Source organism: Mizuhopecten yessoensis, unplaced genomic scaffold, assembly GCF_002113885.1.
Source record: "Mizuhopecten yessoensis strain PY_sf001 unplaced genomic scaffold, ASM211388v2 scaffold5519, whole genome shotgun sequence".
Taxonomy (NCBI): Eukaryota; Metazoa; Mollusca; class Bivalvia; order Pectinida; family Pectinidae; genus Mizuhopecten; species Mizuhopecten yessoensis.
The window spans coordinates 497,469-511,466 of record NW_018406089.1 but is presented as its reverse complement, the minus strand read 5'-3'; the positions used below and the strand labels follow the sequence as shown (position 1 = coordinate 511,466).

The 13,998-nt window shown below is 39.3% G+C and overlaps 1 long non-coding RNA gene across 1 annotated transcript; it reads left to right on the top strand.

The window, feature by feature from the left end:
* LOC110450858 lies at window positions 1-5,894 on the top strand. Its single transcript, XR_002463011.1, has 5 exons — window positions 1-73; window positions 549-678; window positions 2,359-2,436; window positions 5,328-5,449; window positions 5,801-5,894. It is a non-coding gene; the product is annotated as an uncharacterized LOC110450858 (long non-coding RNA).
* Window positions 5,895-13,998: the final 8,104 nt, after the last annotated feature.

The window sequence follows — 13,998 nt, the reverse complement described above, 5'->3', positions numbered from 1 at the left end:
TTTACTACACACATCTTGATGACGTTTTACACATTCGACTTACACACAGCTCCACGGCGACCTCAAGCGTTGCGTAAGTATCTTTACCAAGGAATATAAAGTACATTTTGAATTATTTTCAAACCTTTTATGGCTTAAGTTGACTGTGTAGCTACTTTTTCTGGGTTAGGCACATGGATCAAATCACACGTTATACTGAAAACGATCGATCAGATTTCTTGACCCTATAGTAACTTATAATCCTATAATGAATCACAGGCTCTAATTGGTAAAGCTGTTGTATATAATGTTTATTTTTTTCATATGCTTACTGTAACCATATGGGAGACGAGTCTTTGACTCAATATGTAAGCAAGTTTAAATAAAGACTACTATTTTATTATTAAGCAAACTTATATACCAGCACTGTCAAATTACAAACAATTAATAGAGGCCTATGTGATTAGTACTGATTATGATTACTGGACCATCGCTCAATATATGATCAATAGTTTATTATTATCATAATGATCTATTTTTTGTTCTTTTCTTTTTTTTTTGAAATCAAGAATTGTCTTGTAATAACAGACTGACCACCACTGATTGAATATCATCATGTCTGACTCCGTCGTTAACGAAAATTATCATACAGGACTTTGTAATATTTACATCAGGCATTATCAAAAATGCCTAGCAGAGGTGAGTTTATTAATGTTTAACATACCAGTACTGTAATCTAGACATATTTATGAGTACGTGTTTCACATACATTTACCCATATGGGGACACATTTTAATTTACACATATATATATATATATATGTATAGGAGTATGTTTTAAATTTAAAAAATCAGTAACACACATTTATATATATGGGAACATGTTTTTAGTCCCCCTGACCGGTTCCCAGGGGGGACAATAGGTTTGCATTCTGTCCGTCCTTCCATCCGAAAAGTTTGTCCAGGTCATATATCTTCTATACTATTTCACCTGGAGTGACCAGATTTGGTGTACAAGGGCATCTTAGGATGACAGAGTGCAGAGCGAAAAAAGAAGGTCACTATGACCTCGCTTTGACCTTTGAACTTAACTTTTGAAAAAGTTTGTCCTGTGCATATCTTCTATATAGATACTATTTCACCTGGATTAAGCAGTTTTAATGTACAAGGACATCTTGGGATGGTTGAGTGCAAAGTGCAAGAATTGGGTCACTGTGGCCTATGATGTGACCTTTGACCTTTACTTTTAAAAATGTTTGTCGGGGGCATATCTTCTATGCTATTTCACCTGGAGTAACCAGTTTTGATGTACAAGGACATCTTAGGATGGCGGAGTGCAAGAATTAGGTCACTGTGACCTATGACTTGACCTTTGACCTTTACTTTTAAAAATGTTTGTCGGGGGCATATCTTCTAAACATCTTCTAAAGGCTACTCCTGAAGTATATGTGAAGTATAATTTTAGCCTTATTTTGTTAAGATTTAGCACCTTTAGTCAAGGTGTGAAAACAGAAATACATCTTTTAACAACTTCTCCAATTAAATACAGCTTGCTATATGGTATGATTAAGAACCTGTGTTGTGTGATTGGAGTAATGTAAAGGCAGTCATCAGTTCGGGAAACATATGGACTAAAAAATTCATGACTTATTCTCGTATGTGCTTGACACACAGATGCCAAGTTAATGAGTGCTAATGATCACTACTACCAGGTGTAAGGAAAAGTTAATATATCATGGGCTGATATAAAATCCAACCTGACCTCTGATTTACAAAAAACATTTTATGATTCTTTTCATGCTACCGTCATGTCCATTTTGATCAGATATAGAAACAGAAATTATTCTCTAATGACCTTGACCAAGTGTTGTTATTTTTTAGTCAAAATTTCAAAATTTTAGATGGTGTCCCTGCAAGTGACCGATTGCCAGAGACATTTCAGCTTATAAACTTCCACTAGGCCAATAGTGACCAAACCAGATAATACTCTCATGGTTTGAAACTGATGTTGTTATTCTCTAGGTTGATTCAGGTCAAAGATGGCCAGCCCATCCTAGAATTGCCAGAGACAATTTCAACTAATTATCTTTTGCACCAGATCAATTTTAACCCTGAGATGCAAATGCTCAGGCATCATTACCCTTATATAACCTGCTGATGTGATCAAGTGTACATATAGTGATTCTTTGATTTAAAAAGAAACCTGAGATGACAATCCCAATTTGAAATATTAAGCAAATTTTGACATCTTGTCTACAGGAACAGGTGGGTGATATGTATACAGGCCTGGTGGGCCTCTTGTTTATGTTGGTAAGTTTATCTGCGTCATTCAATCTCACTAATGAACAGGAAAGTTTTTCTTTTTCTTTTTCTTTTTTAGGCTTCAATCATGTCGCGAGTCCTTTCTGGGCCATGTGATTATGCTAAAATAAAGATGAAGATGTGCTTTATTGATGAGGTAGGTAAGAATTTCTCTTTATCCAGACTTTTGTCTCACTTTAAAAAGTCCAACGTCTTACCTATTTTGATGATTGCTTTATCTACTGCTTTATTTACTTCAATGTCTTTCACTCTGCTACTTCACTACATAATGTTAGGTATTTCTCTTGTTGAGGAAGTCGAGATACACTTGACTCAACTCTACTCCACTGTTGATATAATATTTGAGATTTTTATGTTACAAATTTACTGTCTACTGATATGTAGATTTCACCAAGGTTATAAGACATGAGTTAGTTTTCTGTACATACGTATTTGTAAGAGAAAGTTCCAATATCTATCTACCAGCTACGACTGTGGTTCAAACATGCCATTCAAAATGGCGAGATTAGTCAACTTCGATTCAGATACGATTTCAGACCTTATAGCTTACCTTTAAGTGTAAACGAAGTATGCCTATATATATAGCTAGATCCTTCGTAGCTACAATAAGCAATGTTTTTTTGTTTTGTACATTTTAAACTGTCGGAAACATCATAATTCCGCGAAATTCCAGGACAAAATTTCGAATTTGTTTACATTTTGGTTGACTTCAGAAGTTACATCGGAATGTTATAAAAGCGGAGGATGCACAAAAAGCAACTCCTTTCTCTGACTGACCTTGAGCAGTTCAAACACTCTCTAACTTACGCTTTTCAAACCAGACACATCAGAAATGTTGTTTATACCATTAAAGCGATGGGTAGGCATTTCACACGAGTGCAATAATTATGATTGACGATGTTGTGAGTATTTGAGTTACTTACAGCAGATGAAGATATCTGTTTACCTTCGCAATCGTAATGGGTGTGATGCATGATGGGATACTTCCAAAGGCAGACGATATGATTAAAGAAGGATAACTAACTTCTAAATAACATAACTAATCATAATCAAGAAGGATTACCTACTATTTATAAAGAAGCTGATTGTAATTCACGGTACAAGGGAAGCAACTCAACCTAAGGATAATTCTGAGATTTCTGACTACCAAATTTTTCCTAAAATACTGTCAATAGTAAAATTACATTGCGGTTCTGATTATCACATTCCTTTATAAATAATAATATCCATTCTTCAATATTAAATGAACTAATTAGTACTTGTATTCAAGTGTTTGATCAACTTCTTTCAACTTCCAAGATACTGAATAGGGGCGAATTCGAAGCTGAATGTATATAACCCACTCTGTTTCCCTATATCTTCCATAAAGTGTTCACTACATCATATTGGCCAGAAAAACGGCGACAGGGTGAAAAACATTACATTTATACGCCAGTCATCCAACGGGTCCTATATTGGTATGGGCTTGTCTGTCTTCATTCATGAACATATCTTGATGACACTTGATACACATATTGCATACCAATATAGCTCGGAACAAGTTTGCATTTCAGAAGTTAACATGCATTTTTGGTGGAATTATGTCCCTTTTATTTCCAAATAAGGGCATTGTGTAGTAAATGCAAGAACAATTTTATTTTTTAATTCCTTTCAAATTTTGTACGGAAATGCTAAAAGCAATAATGTTCAACATATTTAACTTTTGTTGAGTTTCAACTTTCCGCGTTTTGGCATATCACATTTGACATAGCAATGCTGTTTATCATTTTAGCCGTTAACTTTTGCTTATTTATGCGATAACTCAAACAATTATTCTTCAATTATTGTCAAATTTCGTGGGATGTTTCATTACCTGAATGCTTTGTTTGTGGTCTTAAATCGTGATATTTAAACACTATTTGGCCGAGTAATGCCCCTTTTTCATTGCAAAAGAAGGGCATTTCGTCGAAAATGCAAGATTCTTTTGATTATTTGCTCAATTTCTTTCAAGTTAAGTATTGAAATATACAAATCAAACACGTTTAACATATGTAACAGGTTTTGTTGTCGTGTTCCAACTTCTTATGCCAACACTCCTACCTCAAAGCCAAGGTTCTAGTTTTAATAAAATCAACATTGACCACGAAAGTGTAATTCTAAAACACAAAAAGGCTTGTGCCATAAACACAGTAAATGAATGGCAATGCAAGGTCACAGTCACCAAACAAAACGGTGGCAGTTAACACATTTGTATCATATGCCGCTACCTGCTTCCAATATATCAATACCCTCCCCAGTGTCTGACGGGCGTATCATGCTTCTGCTGGCGGAACTCTTGTTAGACCGATCAGGGCTTATAGATTGGCAATTCCCGTCCGTCTGTCTGCACTAAGGTTAAGAAAAGCAGTTAAGCTCAGTTTCCATGTTATTAATTATCCCTCATCAACTAAACTTGCATGGCTTGTATCGAAGGATGCTAATCACATGTGATGTTTCATATGCTGCTTCTGACCTACATTTTCTGCTTGACTGACCAGGTTACGAAGATTGGTTTAGGTCATTTACCAAATAACTACTTGTTGTGTACATCAACTAAACTTGCATGGCTTTTGTATCTTAAGAGATCCTCATCACATGTGATGCTTAACATGAAAATGTACTATAGCAATCTGGCCATATCACCATTGGCAGTTTCTTGTTCCATTATTAATTAGTATATAGCAGTAAACGGATCTATCAGTGGCTGCACGGTTAAGGGGTCTGACATCGGGGGTTTGAGGCCTACTTTATTGTATGGGGAGCAGTCACTAGATACAGCCATTTACCAGTGTGTGAAGGGTAAACCTGCACAAGAATAAGCAAGAGTGTTTCAAGATTGTGCAACACAGCTAAAAAACAACAACATGCAGATGCCAATTAGCTTGATACTTTTAGAGAATTATATAAACAAAGGTGAAATTACAGTTAATATGGTCTTGTGTCAAAATTACGGAACAATGTTTTTATATGTTCATCATTATTCATCTAACATTACACTTATTTTTACAGAAGTTAGAAAGGGCAAAGGATCGAAAAGCGTTTAAAAGAAAATTGAAGAGAGAAAGGGAAGAGAGAGAGCAAGAGGAAAAAGCTAAGAATTCAGCAGCACCATCCTCTTGAAGTATTATAAGGTATGGTTTCATCATTGGCAGGTGCTGGATGATAGACTACTAACAGTATTGTTTGTCTTTATAGCTAAATTGTAGCCCCATTTCACAGGGGATTTAGGCAGGTTCTCACCCACCTGTCTACAAAGCTAGGAGTATTTGGAGGTGCTACTCTTTTTTTTAAGAGAACCTTTTGTTATCACTTGTTGGTCAGTATCAGCACCTTGCTCCTTACAGAAAATGTGTAGTTAATTATTTCTGTATTTTCTTTTACATGCGCTGACAAATTTGTTGTGGTTCTAATAAGGATTACTTTCATGAATATATTGGAGAATCTTAAATTTGTGCAAACCTCAATATTTGCTTGTTTTACAGCATAATTGACACCTGGTGGGACTACAGATCAGCTGTTTAGTGTGGATACCTGGCGTTTCCATCATCAGCTAGTGGGGACACCTGGTGGGACTATAGAACATCTGTTTAGTGTGGATACCTGGTGTTTCCATGCTCAGCTAGTGGTGACACCTGGGGGGACTACAGATCAGCTGTTTAGTGTGGATGCCTGGTGTTTCCGTCATCAGCTAGTGGTGACACCTGGGGGGACTACAGATCAGCTGTTTAGTGTTGATACCTGGTGGTTCCATCATCAGCTAGTGGTGAAACCTGGTGGGACTACAGATCAGCTGTTTAGTGTGGATACCTGGTTTTTCCATCATCAGCTAGTGGTGTCGCCTGGTGGGACTATAGATCAGCTGTTTAGTGTGGATGCCTGGTGTTTCCGTCATCAGCTAGTGGTGACACCTGCTGGGACTACAGATCAGCTGTTTAGTGTGGTTACCTGGTGGTTCCATCATCAGCTAGTGGTGTCGCCTGGTGGGACTATAGATCAGCTGTTTAGTGTGGATGCCTGGTGTTTCCGTCATCAGCTAGTGGTGACACCTGATGGGACTACATATCAGCTGTTTAGTGTGGATACCTGGCGTTTCCATCATCAGCTAGTGGGGACACCTGGTGGGACTACAGATAAGCTGTTTAGTGTGGATACCTGATGTTTCCTTCAGCAGCTAGTGTTGACACCTGGTAGGACTACAGATCAGCTGTTTAATGTGGATCACTGGTGTTTCCATCATCAGCTAGTAGTGACGCCTGATGGGACTACAGATCAGCTGTTTAGTGTGGTTACCTGGTGGTTCCATCATCAGCTAGTGGTGACTCCTGGTGGGACTACAGATCAGCTATTTAGTGTGGATACCTGGTGTGTCCATCATCAGCTAGTGGTGACACCTGGGGGGACTACAGATCAGCTGTTTAGTGTGGATTCCTGGTGTTTCTATCATCAGCTAGTGGTGACACCTGGGGGGACTACAGATCAGCTGTTTAATGTGGATAGCTGGGGTTTCCATCATCAGCTAGTGTTAACACCTGGTGGGACTACAGATAAGCTGTTTAGTGTGGATACCTGATGTTTCCTTCAGCAGCTAGTGTTGACACCTGGTAGGACTACAGATCAGCTGTTTAATGTGGATCACTGGTGTTTCCATCATCAGCTAGTGTTAACACCTGGTGGGACTACAGATAAGCTGTTTAGTGTGGATACCTGATGTTTCTATCATCAGCTAGTGGTGACACCTGGGGGGACTACAGATCAGCTGTTTAGTGGTGATACCTGGTGTTTCCATCATCAGCTAGGGGTGACACCTGGTGGGACTACAGATCAGCTGTTTAATGTGGATACCTGGTGTTTCCATCATCAGCTAGTAGTGACACCTGATGGGACTACAGATCAGCTGTTTAGTGTGGATACCTGGTGTTTCCATCATCAGCTAGTGGTGACACCTGGTGGGACTACAGATCAGCTGTTTAGTGTGGATACCTGATGTTTCCTTCAGCAGCTAGTGTTGACACCTGGTGGGACTACAGATCAGCTGTTTAGTGTGGATACCTGGTGTTTCCATCATCAGCTAGTGTTGACACCTGGTGGGACTACAGATCAGCTGTTTAGTGTGGATACCTGGTGTTTCCATCATCAGCTAGTGGTGACACCTGGTAGGACTACTGTTTCAGTTGATGGTGACGCCTTGTAGAATTTCATTTTTCTACCATTGAGACAATCATCATGTATATATGTCGTTAAACGATTTTATGATGTTACATTGATGCTCTAAGACAGAAGAGCTGTACTTTTTCCCTGTGATGTGGTATAGAGTAAGAAAGACAATATAATTGTTAAATGTAATATATGATTGTCTGAAAGAACTGTCATGTGTGGATACTGCAGAAATGTTAATACATTTTTCATAGAACAGGATGAATATCGTTAATAAATTCCATTTTACTTTCTGTTTGTTTGATAAGAATTATTTTTTATGGAAAGGCACATGTTTTAAAATAAATAACAAATACAATGAAGGAGGCAACTATTTGGGGAAAAAATTGTAGATGCAGAAAGCAAAACAAATTAAACATGTTACTGCACCAAATGGCCATATCCATTAAGCACTCATCATCAGAAGTACTTCAGGTAATTAGAATAAAAAAATCCATTCCTAAAATGTTTTCAAACATATGTATGTGTGAATATAGCAAATTGGAAAACGTGCATACAACCGTTTATAACTTTTTAGGTCACCTGAGACAAAGTCTCAAGTGACCTATTACGATAGCCTTTTGTCGTCCATCTTCCATCGTGCGTCCGTAAACAATTTACATTTTCGACTTCTTCTCCAAAAGCCCTGAACCAATTTCAATGAAATTTTGCAGGAACCTTCCATGGACAAAGGTCAACAAAAATAGTGGCCGGTTTAGTCCCAAGCCCCCAGGGTCCTGAGGGGCCTGAGGGGCGGGGCCAAAAAGGGTCAAATTGACTAAAATTTCAAAAATCTTCTTCTCAAGATGGAAGGGTCTTAATGTGCTTTACCAAAATTGTGAATTTCATGACCCTGGGGCCTTACATTTCCCCCTGGGGAGGGGGTAAACTTTACTATAGTTTATATAGGGAAATCACATTTTGGACCTACATTTGTTTAATTTCCATTGGAAGTAACTCAATTTAGGTTAGCATTCTCAGTATTAGGTAGCAGTTTGATGGTATGCACATATCAGCCCTGACAGACCCCCCGGGGCTGATGGGTGGGGCCAAAAAGGGTCGAATTGACTGAAATTTCAAAAATCTTCTTCTCAAGACCAAGATATGGTAGAATCAAATACTCTTCATAGATGGAAGGGTCTTAAGGTGCTTTACCAAAAATGTGAATTTCATGACCCTGGGGCCTTACATTTCCCCCTGGGGAGGGGGTAAACTTTGCTATAGTTTATATAGGGAAATCACATTTTGGACCAACATTTGTTTAATTTCCATTGGAAGTTATTCAATTTGTGTTAGCATTATCGGTATTGGATAGTAGTTTGATGGTATGCACATATCAGCCTTGACTGACCCCCTGGGGCTGATGGGTGGGGCCAAAAAGGGTTGAATTGACCTAAATTTCAAAAATCTTCCTCTCAAAGACCCAGATATGGTAGAATCAAACACTCTTCATAGATGGAAGGGTCTTAAGGTTTATGACCCTAGGGTGTCACGTTTACCCCGTGGGGAAGTAGGGTGGGGGGATTTAATATGGTTTATAATGGCAAATGATACTTTGAATATTACATGTTAATAACTTGATTGGAATTATAACCTTGAGTTGACAGCTTGATACTTTGAAAACTTTTAGGGCCAGCCCTACCCCCAAGGGCTGTAGGGTGGGCCCAAAGGAGTCAGTATGCTAAAATTTCTTCATTTTCCTTGTTTAGAAACAGAGGTGCTAGTTTCAAATACTTTTTTGTCTTAAATCTGTATGCTAGATATTGAATAAGGTGGTTTTATTGTTTTTTGTCACTTTGAATAATATTTCTGTTCATGTTAAAAAAAAAATCAACTCTCTGTATAAATATATCAGGTGACCGTTAAGGCCCATGGGCCTCTTATCTAGTATATATACAACTACAGGTTACAACAGATTATCTTTACTTAAACTAGAATTTTAAGTAAGCGGTGTCAGAGTAATCTACAAGCCGTCAGCCATCCTCAGGGACTGAAAGTGAACCTTCACTAGTACGGAAGAGTAAACTCATCTACAAGCCGTCAGCCGTCCTCAGGGACTGAAAGTGAAACTTCACCAGTATGGAAGAGTAAACTCATCTACAAGCTGTCAGCCATCCTCAGGGACTGAAAGTGAAACTTCACTAGTACGCAAGAGTAAACTCATCTACAAGCCGTCAGCCGTCCTCAGGGACTGAAAGTGAAACTACACTAGTACGGAAGAGTAAACTCATCTACAAGCCGTCAGCCATCCTCAGGGACTGAAAGTGAAACTTCACTAGTATGGAAGAGTAAACTCATCTACAAAACTGTCAGCCATCCTCAGAGACTGAAAGTGAAACTTCACTAGTACAGAAGAATAAACTCATCTACAAACCGTCAGCCATCCTCAGGGACTGAAAGTGAAACTTAACTAGTACGGAAGAAGAGTAAACTCATCTACAAGCCGTCAGCCATCCTCAGGGATCGAAAGTGAAACTTCACAAGTACGGAAGAGTAAACTCATCTACAAGCCGTCAGCAATCCTCAGGGACTGAAAGTGAAACTTCACTAATACGGAAGAGTAAACTCATCTACAAACCGTCAGCCATCCTCAGTGACGGAAAGTGAAACTTCACTAGTACGGAAGAGTAAACTCATCTACAAGCCGTCAGCCATCCTCAGGGATCGAAAGTGAAACTTCACCAGTATGGAAGAGTAAACTCATCTACAAGCCGTCAGCCATACTCAGGGACTGAAAGTGAAACTTCACTAGTACGGAAAAGTAAACTCATCTACAAACCGTCAGCCATCCTCAGTGACGGAAAGTGAAACTTCACCAGTATGGAAGAGTAAACTCATCTACAAGCTGTCAGCCATCCTCAGGGATCGAAAGTGAAACTTCACCAGTATGAAAGAGTAAACTCATCTACAAGCCGTCAGCCATCCTCAGGGACTGAAAGTGAAACTTCACTAGTACGGAAGAGTAAACTCATCTACAAGCTGTCAGCCATCCTCAGGGATCGAAAGTGAAACTTCACCAGTATGGAAGAGTAAACTCATCTACAAACCGTCAGCCATCCTCAGTGACGGAAAGTGAAACTTCACCAGTATGGACATCTACAAGCTGTCAGCCATCCTCAGGGGCTGAAAGTGAAACTTCACTAGTACGAAAGAGTAAACTCATCTACAAACCGTCAGCAATCTTCAGAAACTGAAAGTGAAACTTCACCAGTATGGACATCTACAAGCTGTCAGCCATCCTCAGGGATAGAAAGTGAAACTTCACCAGTATGAAAAAGTAAACTCATCTACAAGCCGTCAGCCGTCCTCAGGGACTGAAAGTGAAACTTCACCAATACGGAAGAGTAAACTCATCTACAAGCCATCAGCCATCCTCAGGGATCGAAAGTGAAACTTCACCAGTATGAAAGAGTAACCTCATCTACAAGCCGTCAGCCATCCTCATGGACTGAAAGTGAAACTTCACTAGTACGAAAGAGTAAACTCATCTACAAACCGTCAGCCATCTTCAGAAACTGAAAGCGAAACTTCACCAGTATGGAAAGGTAAACTCATCTACAAACCGTCAGCCATCTTCAGAAACTGAAAGCGAAACTTCACCAGTATGGAAGAGTAAACTCATCTACAAACGGTCAGTCATCCTCAGGGACTAGTAAACTCATCTACAAACCGTCAGGCATCCTCAGTGACGGAAAGTGAAACTTCACCAGTACGGAATAAGAGTAAACTCATCTACAAGCCGTAAGCCATCATCAGGGACTGAAAGTGAAACTTCACCAATACGGAAGAGTAAACTCATCTACAAGCCGCCAGCCATCCTCAGGGACTGAAAGTGAAACTTCACTCGTACGGAAGAGTAAACTCATCTACAAGCCGTAAGCCATCATCAGGGACTGAAAGTGAAACTTCACTAGTATGGAAGAGTAAACTCATCTACAAGCCATCAGCCATCCTCAGGGATCGAAAGTGAAACTTCACCAGTATGGACATCTACAAGCTGTCAGCCATCCTCAGTGACTGAAAGTGAAACTTCACTAGTACGAAAGAGTGAACTCATCTCCAATCCGTCAGCCATACTCAGGGACTGTCAGCCATCCTCAGGGACTGAAATTGAAACTTCACTAGTACGGAAAAGTAAACTCATAGTATGGAAGAGTAAACTCATCTACAAACGGTCAGTCATCCTCAGGGACTAGTAAACTCATCTACAAACCGTCAGGCATCCTCAGTGACGGAAAGTGAAACTTCACCAGTATGGACATCTACAAGCTGTCAGCCATCCTCAGGGATAGAAAGTGAAACTTCACCAGTATGAAAGAGTAACCTCATCTACAAGCCGTCAGTCATCCTCAGAAACTGACAGTGAAACTTCACCAGTAGGAAAGAGTAAACTCATCTACAAGCCTTCAGCCATCCTCAGGGACTGAAAGTGAAACTTAACCAGTACGGAAGAGTAAACTCATCCACAAGCTGTCAGCCATCCTCAGGGACCGAAAGTGAAACTTCACCAGTATGAAAGAGTAACCTCATCTACAAGCCGTCAGTCATCCTCAGAAACTGACAGTGAAACTTCACCAGTAGGAAAGAGTAAACTCATCTACAAGCCGTAAGCCATCATCAGGGACTGAAAGTGAAACTTCACTAGGTAAACTCATCTACAAACTGTCGGCCATCCTCAGGGATCGAAAGTGAAACTTCACAAGTATGAAAGAGTAAACTCATCTACAAGCTGTTAGCCCCCCTCAGGGACTGTAAGTGAAACTTCACCAGTATGGAAGAGTAAACTCGTCTACAAACCGTCAGCCATCCTCAGGGACCGAAAGTGAAACTTCACCAGTATGAAAGAGTAAACTCATGTACAAGCCGTCAGCCATCCTCAGGGACAGAAAGTGAAACTTCACTAGTACGGAAAAGTAAACTCATAGTATTGAAGAGTAAACTCATCTACAAGCCGTCAGCCGTCCTCAGGGACTGAAAGTGAAACTTAACTAGTACGGAAGAGTAAACTCATCCACAAGCTGTCAGCCATCCTCAGGGACTGTAAGTGAAACTTCACTAGTATGGAAGAGTAAACTCATCTACAAGCCGTAAGCCTTCCTCAGGGGCCGAAAGTGAAACTTCACTAGTATTGAAGAGTAAACTCATCTACAAGCCGTAAGCCTTCCTCAGGGGCCGAAAGTGAAACTTCACTAGTACGGAAAAGTAAACTCATCTACAAGCTGTCATCCATCCTCAGGGACTGAAAGTGAAACTGCACTAGTACGGAAGAGTAAACTCATCTACAAGCCGTAAGCCATCATCAGGGACTGAAAGTGAAACTTCACGAGTACGGAAGAGTAAACTCATCTACAAGCCGTCAGCCTTCCTCAGGGGTCGAAAGTGAAACTTCACTAGTACGGAAGAGTGAACTCATCTACAAGCCGTCAGCCATCCTCAGGGACTGAAATTGAAACTTCACTAGTACGGAAAAGTAAACTCATCTACAAGCTGTCAGCCATCCTCAGGGACTGAAAGTGAAACTTCACTAGTACGGAAGAGTAAACTCATCTGCAAAACATTCATCCATCCTCAGGGACTGAAAGTGAAACTTCACCAGTATGGAAGAGTAAACTCATCTGCAAGCTGTCAGCCATCCTCAGGGACTGAAAGTGAAACTTCACTAGTATGGAGGACAGAAGACATAGATATGAAATCTTTGTCCAAAACATTTTTTAACACATTAGCTACTAAGATACCATTTGTGGTTAATGTATGAACACCTGATTTGCAACATAGACATTCAGTACTTATTAAAATGAATAAAGATGTATTTTCCACAAAAGCTGGGGTTCTTGCCTATGTTAAATTTCCCATAGACCCTTCCAACGCATGGATTTTCATGAAACTTTGCAAGTACTTTAATCATACCATGGCTGAACAGAAACAATTAGTTTTGTTCGAAATCATGCAAAAAGAAAAGACCCACAGGGCCTGACATGCATTTTGTCAATTGATTGCATGTTAGCCCCTTTTGAAGCTCCATAATATTTTATTCCATAAAAATGTTTATATTGATAACAGACATGCTTGCAGTTAAAATGATACCAAATTTGAATATGTCTGTAAGATAGTTAACTTGACAGTGAACATAAATTGACAAGATTTTTTATCAATTTCCTGTTGAAATTGCTAATGTATGATATTTCAACAACAAATTTTTGAAAGTTCCTCAGAGTGTCTCATTAAAATATTTTATCAAAATTTATTTTGATTATCAACTGAAAAAAATTGTTGAAATTATTTTGAAACAACGGGAAAGTGTTTTTTCCACAGTGTTGAATCTGTTCAACACAAGTGTGCATTTATTAAAATCTAGATCACAGATGCACATTTTCCAAAAATAATGTTTTACTGTCATCATTATGTGCATATTTGTATCACTATACACTGTTTGCTTTATTTTCATACTTTTGTATCAATCATACATCGTCCCATATCAAGGAGGAGG